This window comes from Rhinatrema bivittatum, chromosome 10 (genome assembly GCF_901001135.1).
Source record: "Rhinatrema bivittatum chromosome 10, aRhiBiv1.1, whole genome shotgun sequence".
In the NCBI taxonomy this organism is placed as follows: Eukaryota; Metazoa; Chordata; class Amphibia; order Gymnophiona; family Rhinatrematidae; genus Rhinatrema; species Rhinatrema bivittatum.
The window spans coordinates 53,239,294-53,253,400 of NC_042624.1; the positions used below are offsets into that span (position 1 = coordinate 53,239,294).

Consider the following 14,107-nt stretch of genomic DNA (forward strand, 5'->3'; position numbering starts at 1 on the left):
ATGTAAGAACAAGATACAAAAAACACATTAGAATTTCCCTCGTTCTTGGAGGTTTGTGGGATATGAAACAGACATTTTTAACACGTGTTTTGTACTTGCTGATTTTCAAAGAGAATCAATGCTGCTGGCAGTTTCTCTTTGAAAATCTGCATGAGGTGAACGTATTAAAAGCACTCACATAGGGGGTCATTTATCAAAATGAGTTAGGGCGTTATCGCAGGCGTTAGGGCCCTAGCACCTGTGAAAACACCATAATGCATGCAATAAACAGCGCATTCCAAAATGCATATGCAAAGTTGAAAATTTTATTCAAGTGGGAGGAGTTTGGGCAGAGTAAATGGAAACGAGGGTTGGTTTTCATTGTATGCAATAATGTACGCACACTATCATGGGATTTAAAGCCAGAAAGAACTACACCTTTTTTCTGAGCATTATGCCTGAAAAAGAAAGAGAGAGAGAGATCAAGAGCGAGAGAGTGAGAGTGTGCGCCTCTGTGAAGGCCCACTGATTTTTTATCTTTTTATACCACTGTACTAGTAACTCTGGATGAGGTTTGTGGAGTGAGTTGGATTTTAGGGGCAGTTTAACATGCACAGTCATACGTACGAACAGCACAGTTACCATCAGTGAAGATTTAATGTGATTTGTAGGAATGAAAGGTGAAAGAAGAGTAGATTTGAACCATGTTCTCTCTACCTAGCTTGATTACAGCTAGGCAGATAGTGCATCAAGCTAGGTAGCAAGAAAAATTTAGGCCCTTGCGGTCAAGGGTAGCCCCCTCCCCCCTTACCTCAAAAACAGACCCTGAGGTCTAAAGTGGCCTCCGGCCCCCCACCCCCCTTTGACTCCCCCTACTTAAAAACATACTCATTGGTGGTACAGGGGTGGCCCAGAGCGCTCCCTAGCTCTGTGAGCCTGATCTTCCTTGGGGATAGACACTTCCATGAAGGGAGCACGTTTCAGAATCGGACCACTCATCAATGACCTTATGATCAGGATAATCAAAGGAAAGTTTTAAATTATCCAGGAAAGTAAAAGATTTTTTAAATCAAAATGATCAGACATTTTGGAACTGAGAAAAAAGGACTCAGTAAAGACCTAGGTTTCCTAACATGTTATGAGCTATAACATTATATTGCCTGCCACCTTCTGACACCCATCAAACCTCCTTCAACCCTTCCCTTCACCTTATTATTACGATGCCTTTTACAATTCACTTATTACAACCACACCACTTTATATTTCCTGGTAATGTCATCTAATGTGCGTTTGAATTCTGACCTGAGGAAGAGAGTAATAGCTGATGAAAGCAAGTCAAGAAATGTATTGTTAGTCCAATAAAAAGGTTTTATCCTGTATTTTTTTTTTTGTTTCTGTTTTTATTTGCTAACCTTTATTTCTGTGCATTCACGTGGACTAACCTGGCAGCCAAACATTTTGCACTGTAAGTGGAAAATAGGATACTACATTTAAGACTGATGTTGAGAATAAATCTCAAGAATAATCAAAGAGATTTAGGGACTGTGATAGTGTCATACTGACAGGTCAGGGGGCCAGTGCTAGAGACTCAGCAATGCTGAAATAGAACAGATCTTTTTAGTATTACAGCAGCCGCAAAACTACACAGCATAAACGTAAACAGGCATATTAGGTTCAAGAACTTGTTAAGGAGATACAAAATCAGAATTAGAAATCAATTCAATAAGTTTCTTATATATGAGGGAAAAAAACAGTTCATCAACTATTCTGTTTACTACTCAGCACCCAAATCATCACGTGAGAGGCCTTCAAGGAGTCAGCGGGAGATGGGGGCCATAATCTGGAAACATACAAGACGCACAGGCTCGCACAATCCCTCCTGCTGGAGTTCCTGCCTGACACCAGAGCTTTCACATCTCCTGTTGCTTACAGATTTACCATGCCAGCAAGCCCTCTTGCTGAAAGACTGGTGCTGGGTTCTACTGCTCACTTGCAAGTCACTAGCTTATCCTTACTGTGAATTCAGAAGCCTCCGATTCAGTCTGTGTTTGGGCCGCACAGGGCTCCCAGCTGAACCAAGGTTTCATTCCTGGATCCAGCCAGGGCTGGCGAGAGAGTCATTGCTCAACAATGACCTCTAGCGGTCAGACAGTGACCACTTTAGCCAGGTCCTAGAAGGAGCCACTGCGTGTGGACCCCTGACCAAGTCCTGTTGTTGTGATAGCTCAGCATAGTTGGGAGTAGGAGCATAAAAATTGGAGAAAAATAAAACCCAAGTATTTGCAAATTAAATCTCATGGCGCTGTAACCCAAAAAAGACCAGTTCTGATTAAAACTGGAAGCCAACGGGGCAAAAGGACCAAACTAAAAATATCATAAGAGCTTCAGAAAACCAAACACCATGTCTCCATAAGTCAGATCTGCCTCCTCTTGAAAGGATCACACCAAAAGTTATACAGTCCAGTAAGCCTAAGTAACAGGTCTCCTGACAATGTAATGCAATGCAAAAGCATCAGTGGAAAGCACATATCCTGTAATAAAACCAGGGACAGAGCATAATGGGTCACTAACTATTAGCTTTACCTCTAAAGCTATCATAGCTGCAACATGTTCTTCATGTTAAATTAACATCATTCATTTTGCCATACATTTGAATTGTCTGACATTCATTGACAGTATCTGGCACAGGTTACTGGAGAGTAGTAATTATTTATTACTCATAGACAAAGCCTACTTTGCCTGGAGACCTTCATGGAAAGAATAAACAGAAGCTGGCCAGACACTGCTGTATTTTGAGATTTCCCATCTAAAACCTGCATTATATAGTCACGTTGCCTTCCAAGAAGCCATTGTTCATTTGGGATACTAAAACATACATTCAGCTCGGCAGAACCATAGCTTAACAGAGACTATAATTGTTATTGATTACTACATTCTGTTCCTTTCTATACTAACACCATATGTAATGTTACCGCATATCACAAATTATTTTTTAGAAAGGGTAAACATTTGAATGCATAAATATATTAGCCTGTAACTTCAGTACATTTCCTCTTTTTCCCCAAATGCTTTCTTATCTCTAAGGAGGGTTTAGCCAACAGGACCAAGCTCTATGAGGCAGGACTTAAAAGACCTAACGGGGAGACATGAAAGAAATATTCAGCCACCTCCAAGGCATTAATTATACAGTGAAAAGGAAATTCTAGCACGGTTATAAGATGTGTCTGCAGAAGAGTAAACTGAGGCGTAATGTAAGGAAGCATTTCCTCACAGAAAGGCTCCTGGACGCCTGGAACGTATCCCGGTAGCCATGGGAGGAACACAATTTATGAAAGCACGGGACACGTTCACAGGATCCCTATCAGTGGGCAAGAAAGCGTAAAGGTCTGAGATATTGCAATAGCACCGTAAGAGGACCTGGTGCCGTTTACCTACTGTCAGCATATTTGATTGTATGGATGCTTGCCTTGTTCACTAGTTTATTAACCTTCCAATGATCCAAGCCATGAGTACATAGCGAGAGGCATTGGGGGGAGGGAATATTTCCAATGCTTTATTTTTTCTGTGGAAACGTTTCCGTTTCTAAAAATCCATTCTTTCATAAAATTCATTATAGTCATAATGAATGGATGCCGATGCAATATTAGTGTTCCTTGGCCATTTCAAGCTTTAAATTTGTTTTGGTAGAACACTGAATCAAAATTTAGAGGGTAATTTTATAACAGTCCATCTAAATTAAGCAGCAGTATGTAAGTTACACCAATTTCCAAAGAGGACTTAGGCGCACATCTTCACTTTGAAAATTATCCCACGAAATTTACCCACACACCATTGCACCTGCTGTTACGTACATGAAATATTTTCAGGAAAATGTACACACATAGGGCCGGATTTTAAAAAGGTTACGCGCGCCGGGCCTATTTTAAAAAGGCCCGGCGACGCACGTAAAGCCCCGGGACGCGTGTAAGTCCCGAGGCTTGCAAAAAGGGACGGGGTGGGGTCAGAGGCTCCAGGCACAGCAGCCATTTGCTGCTGGCGCACGCAACTTACTTCAGCCCCAGGGCTGAAGTAAGTTAATCAACAAAAAACAGAAGATAAAAAAGGTAGGGGGAAAAGGGCGGGGGAGGTAGGGGAAGGAAAAGAAAGTGTAGTGAGGGGGTATGGAATGGGGGAAGGCAGGGAAGCTCGGCCTGCCCTTGCGCGCGCCGACCCCTGATTTTATAACTTGCGTGCAGCTGCGCGCGCAAGTTATAAAATTGGGCGTACATGTGTGCACACCGGGTAGCGTGTGCACCCTTTTAAAATCTACCCCATAGTTTTGAAAATGTAGTAGTAGCTACATAAGTCCAAACCCCTTCCCCCTCTGCCCCCAGGTACACTCTGCTCGGGTAAACTTATGGAAAATGCAGGATGTGTGTATGTTTACCCACATATCAGCCGGACAATTTTCTTTAAAGGCCATTTCTGAGGACAAACACTGTTTTCAAAATTGCTTCTAAATGTCTTTATTGATTTTTGCTCCTTAATCAAATATTTCAAGTTCAACTACTGAACTTCTTGAAAAACACTGAGACACAGCACATTAATATGGTGGAGGAGAATTACTAAATATATAAGTCAAATAACATGCCAAATCGGATAATAAATCTATTCAGGGCATCAGGGAAATTTGCAGAGTTTCTGAAGCAATTAGGCACATTTTAAGCAAATGAGTGAATGTGCACAGGAAAATTTTGTGGAAAATTCACACCTCTGTGCACAATTTATTTACAATCCTTTTTATACTGCGATCCAAGTGGCAACCAAATACAGACTAAACTGCAACATGAAATACAGTAAATATATAAACCAAAACAATTCAAAAACCCAGAAAATGGATAACCTATCTGCCTAAAGTTAGCTAGATAATTTGGATATTTAGTGGGATAAACGTCTCACTGGATATCCTCAAGTAAAGTTCTCTGGCTAACCATAGCTGGAAAACTTTAAATCTAACTGTGAACCAGGCTGAAGAGCTTACAGATTGAAGGTACCTTTAGGAAGGGAGGGTAGGGGAAGGAATGGAATCCTGAAGAGGGGTATTTAAACAGTACAAACGTGAAATTGAGAAGCAGATGGGGAGAGGGGCAAATGAGTTGGAGGTGGGGGTGAATTTGGTAGGCAGCTGGGCAGAGATGAGTGAGAATAACAGTGTCACCTTCTCCTATCCAGGGCTCAGTGATAAATAGGATGTGGAATTGGTATTCTTCAGTTAGGTCCTGAATGTGGTGAGATTTGCTGTTTGCAGAGTGAACATTAAGAAGCCCTTGTGGAAGGGGCGGAAGAGTGATTTGTTTGGGTTGGGAAGAGATCTTCGATTGGAGGGGAATAGGGAAAAGATACCTGGCGTGGTTTGGCTTTGGTGGTAATGGATTTTGTCCATCAAAATCCTTGCTTTGCTGAAGCACAGGGCTGATGTATGATGGTCTGCCACTTTTTCTCTCAGGGTCTGAGGGAAGCATCAAGTTGGCAGGTGAAGATTTTTTTCCCCCCTTAGATGGGTCGATCAAGGCTAACATTATCCATTAGTCTGCTCTCCTAACTACACTTATTCATCTCTCCTTCCTGTACAGATTTTTTTTTTTAATATATCTTCATTTTGCAGAATTGTTGTTACGCGTGCTGTCTGCGGCAGACCCGCGGCACAGCCCCCTCACCTTCTTACATGGACTCCAGCTACTGGTTCCTCCTCGCTAGCGGCAGTGGGCCACCAGCCCCGACCTTGGGCCTCCCTCGGTGTCTCCGGTGCCGCCATAGTCCCCAGCGTTTCAGGTCAAGATACCATTGCTCGTCGGGCCTCTCCGCATGGCCTGCGGAGAGATGCCACTACCCGCACCACGCCCCTCCCTAGGCGCTCGCGCATCACTGATCCGTATGAAGGGCGCGCGGTGGGAACCTAGCCACGGCCTCGGATGATGATGACATCAAACTCTTCAGTGTATTTAAGCTCAGGCCTCGCTCCATAGCGTTGCCTTTGCAACAGGTCTCCTCGCTACTCAAGTACTCGTTGCTGCTACAGATTCGTCTCTATTCTTCATTCCCGATCCTCATTACTCCTGGTTCCTGTTCTCCTCGATCCTGCCCTGCCTATGTTTTGGATTGATTGCACGGACATCGACTTTACTACACCTGACTATGCTTCAGCCTATCTCCAGACCCAGACCTCTGCTATGCCTGACTACGCTATTGACTTCTCTGTGATCAGATCTCAGCATTGCTTGCCACAATCCTTGCATTGCCGCCGGCCCAGATCCAAGCTTGTCATTGACGCCTCTCTTAGCCTACTCCCTGGACGTGGACTTAATAGGCTTCTGTCTACCTTTGCTCGAGCACCCCCAGTTATCCTCTGTTCCATTGGCACCAGAGTTCCAGTACCTGACCCAGTCCAGAGTAGGACCACGCCATCCATCGCCTTCTGTCTCTGGGCTGAACCAACTTCTCTTGCTATCCAACCTCGAGGCCCACATTGGGCTCAACCCGCGGGGAACGAGGGCTGGTATAGGTGAAGCTCCAGCAGCCTCTGCCTATCAGCACACTCCATCTGCCGAAGGTGGGACCCATAGGTCTTCGCCTACGGGTTGCGTCAACCCCACCTCGACCCAAGGGTCCACCTCCAATGCAACAATTGTGTCCTATACAATCACAGCTACTGACAACTTACTGCAGTAAAAACATACATACAGCAATATACTGGCACAGGAAGTCTCAGCCTGGTGACGAGCCTCCTTTAGAACTGAGCATTCATGGACAGCAACAGAACGGAGATTACAACAGTAAGGGGGTAATTTTATAAATGCCTGTGCAAATTAGGCAGCAAAAACACAAAACAAACCAATTTTCAAAGCGGACTTACACACCCAAGATGACTTTGCAAAATTATACCACAAAATGTACCCACACACTTACACCTGCTAATATGTGTAACGCCAGCACAGGAACAAGTGTTTGTGATCCCTTGGTACTGAGGGGTGATTGGTGCAGCCTAGCAGGCAAACCCGTTAGGCCCACCTCCATCAGCTGGCGGAAGCATCCTGTAGTGGGACAGACTAGAGCTTCGCCTATGCCAGCCATCTTCCCTGCAGGTTGAGCCCTTTGAGTTCTGGTGGCCAACAGGTCATCAATGGGTTCCACATTGCATGTTTGGAATTGTAGCTCTGATTTTCTCCCTTTCATTACCCTAAGAATCTCAGACCTACAAATTCAAGAATGCAGTGAGGTGAACTGATTGAGCCTGGTTGACTTGAGTTGAGGTAGCAATCCTACAGGGTCATTTTTCAAATCGCGTTAGGGTGTTATCATGGACATTAGTGCCCTAACACATGCATTATTTTTCTCGTCACACAATGCAAATGCAAATTTTCAAATTTTATTCAAATGGGAGGAGTTTGGGTAGGGTTTATGAAAATGAGGGGTGTTTAACGTTGCGTGCGATAGCGTAGTGCACATTATAGGATGTTTTAACGCTGGAAATAACTACATATTTTTCCTGGCGTTAAGCTGTATGATATTTCCTGGTGTTAAGCTGTATGATATTTTGGGTGGGTGGGGAAGGAAGGGGAGAGAGAGAGAGAGAGACTCTGGGGTGGTACACATATTAGTAATCTATTTATACTACTGTAGGAGGGTGAACTAGTCACTCGAGGTGAGGTTTTGGTGGTGGTCTAGGGTTTGGGGGCCAGTTTTACATACACAGTCAGAGGTACGAACAGCACAGTGCACATCAGTGAAGATTTGATGTGATTTGGAATGAGGAAAGGAACACAAAGATAAGATTTCTACAGTGTACTCTCTCCCTAGCTTGATAGCAAATAAGTATAGAGTGCATCAAGCTAGGGCAAGAGTACATTGTAGAAATCTCATTTATGTGTTACTAGTTGACCTTCCTATAGCAGCGCTTCTCAACTGGTGTGTCACAACACACCAATGTGTCGCCAAGCACCAGCTGGTGTGTCGCAGCTCCCGGTGTCCCACAGCCCCAGTTATACTTCCCTTTACCTTTTTCCTGCCCCGTGGGCCAATGGGAAACCTCCTCCCTTCTTCCTGCCAGTGGGAGGAGGAAGCTTCTGTGGCCAGTGGGGCAGGAAGAAGGGGGGCATCTCATAGCCCGGGGGTGGGGTGGTTTGAGGCTGGGAGGAGTGGCAGTGTCCAGGCCCGTGGTGGCAAAGTAGCCTGACCCTGTGGCCGTCACGGGCTGGAAGTGCTGAAATTAAATACACAGCGGCGAGCCATAAAAAAAAGAGACCAGCCACGCCAGGAACCGTGATAGAGTAGGGATTCCCCAAAGCAGCAGTGAGTCGCAAGCACGTAGAGGCCGGTTGCTACGGGGATTCTCCCATAGGAACAGTGAGTGTGGCAGAACCGCATTTAAAGTAAAAGTGGCATTCAGCCATGCCGATTACAGATGGGGCAATTGGAACTCCCAGTGGCCATAAAAGTAGGCAGATGGGGGGGCCAGGAGAACCTAGGGATATCCTGACAGCCAGAAGAAAGGCTTGAGAGCTGTGGCATATTTTTATAAAATAAATGTTTGCTGCTTCAGTGCAGCTGAGAAGGCAGCGGCAGCACTGGGAAATCTGCCACTGCAAAATTAAAGGGGAACACAGCATCAGGGCTCTAAGCAAAGTGTGGGTGAGAGACAGAGACTGACCAGGGAGGCGACAGGGTGTGTGTGAGAGACAGACTGGGCAGGGAAGCGACTGGGGTGTGTGTGAGAGACAGAGACTGGGCAGGGAAGCGACTGGGGTGTGTGTGAGAGACAGAGACTGGGCAGGGAGGCAACTGGGGTGTGTGTGAGAGACAGAGACTGGGCAGGGAGGTGACTGGAATGTGTGTGTGAGAGAGAAAGACTGGGCAGGGAGGCGACTGGGATATGTGTGTGTGAGAAAGAAAGACTGGGCAGGGAGGCGACTGGGATGTGTGTATGAGAGAGAGAGAGACTGGGCAGGGAAGTGACTGGGTAGGGAAGCATCCTGTAGTGGGACAAACTGGAGCTTCGCCTATGCCAGCCGTCTTCCCTGCAGGTTGAGCCCTTTGAGAGACAGACTGGGCAGGGAGATGACTGGGGTGAGTGTGAGAGACAGAGTGGGCAGGGAGGTGACTGGGGTGTGTGTGAAAGACAGAGAGAGATAAGACTAGGCAGGGAGGTGATTGGTTTCTTTGTGTGAGACAGAGACTGGTCGTAGGGTTTAATTGGTGTGTGTGTGTGTGTGTGTGTGTGTGTGTGTGTGTGTGTGTGTGTGTGTGAGAGAGAGAGAGAGAGAGAGACTTATGGGCCCTAAAGAAGAGGACTGTAAGGACAGAGCTTCAGCAGCCACTGCTGCTCCTGGTATGTGCTTTCAAGGGGAAGGAGTAGGAGAATTGCTGGAGAGGGTAAGTAAAGGTGGCATTTTATGTTTATTTTTCTTGATTGACTGCAATTTTAATTATTGAGTATTATGTGATGTGTCTGCTGTTTTGAAATATTTTATTGATATTTGGACAACTTTTAATAATTTTTATAAGTTTTAATTGTTTGACGTTATTCTGTTCATCAACTGTTTTGAAACATTTATTAATATAGTTTTACAATTATTCTGTGTGGGGATCTATAGCAGCTTGGCTTGTTCTGCTTTCGTAATAGGAGGTGAATTAGTGTTTAAGACCTGATTTAATATTTGTAGTGTTGCCTTTTCATAGATAGATTTGTTATGTGTTCCATAATGCAGGTGTAACTCTGTGCAGATTAGTTTCTGTGCATTATTGCGGATTGCTAGGTGCTATATTTCTCTTTTCATTTCTCCAGGTTTGCACTGCATGCAGAGTGGCTTTTTTTGGTTTTCCATTCCAGTTTGTCTCCATATTTATAATGTGTGGTCTTTCTGTACTTGGTGTAGGTAGGTTCTGTGTGTGTGACCGAGGTGAGGTATTTTACTAGCATGTAGGCAATTGTATCAATCTTATTTGTTGTGTTTTCTCAATAGGATATGCATTAGTGGTAAATTATTGCCTTTTCATAAGGAGGGCTATTGTGCCTGGTAGCAAAGGGAGTTTGTTTTGCTTTTACTGAGATGTCATCAGAACCAGAATATCTTTTTTTTGCATGGTGAGTTCTATGGGTAATGCCCTAGTTCTGCTCTGCATCCATTGTCAGGGGTCAAGAGAATTCCCGTGGATGCAGAGTGTATGTTTACATATAGCCCCGTGACGGTCACATGCTCAGCGTGTCACGCACGTGAGAACCATCTGTCAGGTGTGTCCCGGCCGAAAAAAGGTTGAGAACCACTGTCCTACAGTGATATAAATAGTCGACTAATATGAGAGCATTATAAAGAGTGTCTCTCTCTCTCTCTCCCCTTCGCAAAGTGCTACCACTTTGCTATAAAAATAGCACCCATTACAGTAATTCAAAAATTACCCTAACTACGCCCCCTTTTTTTTTTTTTTTATTGTGGGAGCCATTCATGCGAAATTTATATCAAAAGGATAAACCTAGGCCCTAGGTTGGAAGGGCCTGGAAAGGCATGTATAAAAAACAGGGATTAAAAAAAAGAAGAGAAAATGCTTCTATTTTCAAATCAAGCTTACCAGAAGCATAGAATTGTAGAAACCCCTAGGACTCAGCATCTGAAGCAGCAATGAGGCATTATTGTACGGCACACACATGGTTAGCTTGCAGTCAACCCGGCACCTCCTCTGTGGATTAATGCAGAAATGTATTTTCCTGTACGGTACATCTAAAGTAATTTCTGCTAAGAAACACAATGAAATATGTACCCTGGAGAGATTGAATAAAGCTTTTTGGACAGTGATATATCTCTGTTTGTCTCGTAACTGGCTGTGTACTCCATGGAGTATGCTAAATGCAAGGGATAATCCTACAGCCCAGGAAAGCAGATTGTTTTCTTGTTTATTAAAAGCCGCAGCAACAGTCTGAATGCGTATCTCCCTGCTCATCAAACACTGACAAGCCAAGCAGCATCCCGTAGGTCAGATGAACCTGAGAATCACTGAAGCCATTGACACAATTAAAGTTCATTCACAGGAAAGACACATGCTGGCTGCTGTTTACTTCAGGAAACCAATTTCTCCTTTCCTCCTGTCATTAGCACAAACAAACACACAGATCAATCTTTTCGGAAAGATACTTTCACACTGACTACCCCTCAGCCAGTTATTTTGGGCTCTTTGTTATACAGACATAGCTTGTCCTTTCACATGCCTGCTGATGATCATTATAACTTAAAAAATATTTGCAGAAAATACATTTTATTTGTTTAGATCACAAAAATTTCCAGCAGATCTTTCCACAAAGATCTACTGTCAAAACAACCCCTTAAATACGTTCAGATACAGCCACGATATTAGGGAGGCACAGTATATCCTGTATCTATGCCTGAGACAGCAGCACCCTAATGAGCTGGCAATCACAGGCTGGATGTGTTAGTTCTGGAAGCATCCACGTTATCACTTGAAATGGCTTCTGTTGACCACAAACTGTGTTTATATAAAACAATGATTTCCAAACACAATGGCATGCAGTGGGGCTAAAAACATACCAGGGGCATGGCCCACAGGAAGGGAAAAAAAATAAGAACTAAACCACAAAGAAGAAAAGTGAGCCAAGATAAAACAAATAACTGAAGAATTAGCCTGCATTGCCATGTCAGTAGTATAAAATATATTAGCATTAGTTTTGTCAGCGCTAGCACTTCCTCCAGTCATGGCAGTAGGATTATATACGACACCCCTCGGGAACTTTGCAGTAAATTAATTGCTGTGTCATATTTTCAAATGTATGTTTAAGTGCATCTCGAGATCCATCATTTTAACCCATGGAAATGTTTTGATTATTTTATTGCTAACTCATCTGGGAACAATCTGAAGCAATCAATCAATACCAGGAAGCCAGAATAAACACATCATATAGCTAATGCATGCTATTAACAGCTAAAAAATAATTTATCATTTATACAGTATTAGTTATAAAGAGCCATCTATGCTGCATATATACACTGCGTATATACACTTCTGACCAACTGAGCATGCTTTGGTCATCATCACAATCCACTAAAAAAAACAATAATAATCATGCTTCTACAGTAAATTGCCACACATGCATCAGGCTACAACCCGGTGAGTACTGGACATATCGAATAACAGACCTTTAAGCAAACTGCAAGCAGGATGATTCATATTGCATGTTGGAAGAACATAAAGGATGAGGGTTATAGTAATAGGAAGCAACAGAACAGTTTGACAGCAGCTTGTCATGACAAATTCTTGACATTGAGTTAAGCCTGCTACCCATTGATAGGAATGCCAGTTTCACTAATTATGTCTCATCAGTGTAGTTAAAAATGATTGCATCATTAAGAGGATAGTATATACATAGAGAGTAGAATATTTAATGCTGCATTCATTTTAATGCACAAACAAGACTTCCAACAATAAAATTGTACTTTTAAGTTAAAAATCCACTGGTGCAGAGCAGCCTGGTGACACAATGCACTGCCAAGTGAATGACTTGGGTTTGATTCCTCTGTCAGGTCTCTTCCTAGATCAGCCGGAGCTAAGGCTCCTGCAGAAGAGGCACTTACAGCACCTGGCGGGCCCAGAGTCCCAGGCATTACATAATGTGACAGAGTTCCAGAAGAAGCCCTGGTCCATGGCCCTCAGCTAAGGACTGTTGCTACAACGACTGCATTAAAGGAAATTGGGAGGAGAAAAAAAATCTGTTAGCTGCAAATTAAGGCTTATGGAGCAAAATCCATCCCTGATTCCATCTGAGCAGGAAGCCCAAAGGAGGAGGAAGAAACTGCCAAGACAACAAAAAAAAAAAAACACCTCCCTGGCCCTTAAAATTGTGCACATTAATTCCCAAATAAATGTTCTATAGAATAATCATGGAAACCTTTTTTCAACAGTCACTCAGGATCACATGGTTCGGAATGATGTATCTTTGAAGGATACTAAAAAAAAACAAAACTGTGATATTAGGACATCCTGATAGAGACGTAGCATTAAATGCTAAAATAGCCTGTGTGACTTTAAATAAAGAGCAGACAGAGCGGAAAGATTCCAAATTACCCCTGTCAACTGATAAGCAGGTTGTGAATACAAACAAAATACATACTTTGAAGTGTCCGTATACAAATGCGAGAAGTCTTTAAAAAATAAGATGGGAGAGTATAGTGTATATAGCACTGAATGAAGAGGTAGATATAATTGGCATCTCAGAGACTTGATGCAAGGAGGATAACCAAATTATATTGCAATGATTGGTTTCGATCAAATTGGCGAGGTTTGGCGCTATATGTTAATGTTATGTGCCCGGCCCGCGGAGGTCCGCGGGCGGGTCCCCCACCTACCCCGGGACGTCTCGCAGCAACAGCGACATCGTTGAGGCCTGGTCAGGCTGGATGGCTTCTTCGCAGCGTTCCCTCGGCAAGGGATACGCCGCCAACGTCTGGGCTGGTCCCGCCCCCTAGGCACGCGCAGGGGCTCTGCCATTTAAAGGGACCAGCACGGGAAAACCCAGCTCCGCCTCTGGACGTGATGTCAGACACTGCTAGTACTTAAACTGGCTTGACAAGCATCTCCTTGCCTTGCAACGAGGTTCTCTCTGTTTCAGAGTTGTCTAGTTGCTGTTCCTGGTTCGGACTTCGGCTTCTGTCTATGGCTTCTGACCTCAGCTCATCCACTGGCTCTGACCCTGTCTTGACCTCAGGTATCCTGCTCCGCACCGTCCAGGAGGCCTCGCCTAAGTCCAAGCGGCTCGGGTCCTCACAGGCTCCTCCTGGGGGGACCTCGGGCTTCCAGTGGTGAAGATTCATCTGGTCTCCTGCAATGTGCCGCCTCCTGGCTCTGACCTCCCAGCCGGCTCAAGGGTCCACGAATCCAACAGTTTGCAAGCCCATGGACCCGGCGGACATGGAGGGCTTAAAGGCCATCCCCAGAATTGCCCAGCGTTTTCAGCAACAGCAAATCTGCCTTGATGCCCTGATGGCGACAGTAGAGAGAATGGCCAATCGTATGGATGGAGCACCTGCACTCGAACCTCCTGCACTAGTTGCCTCGGCCGATCCCGGACCAGCAACACCCACACAACTGC

General features: G+C 44.4%; 1 protein-coding gene across 1 annotated transcript in view; it reads right to left on the minus strand.

Moving 5' to 3' along the window:
- Positions 1-14,107, minus strand: part of VAV3 (vav guanine nucleotide exchange factor 3) — a 631,071-nt gene that overhangs the window by 537,977 nt on the left and 78,987 nt on the right. The window lies entirely within an intron of this gene.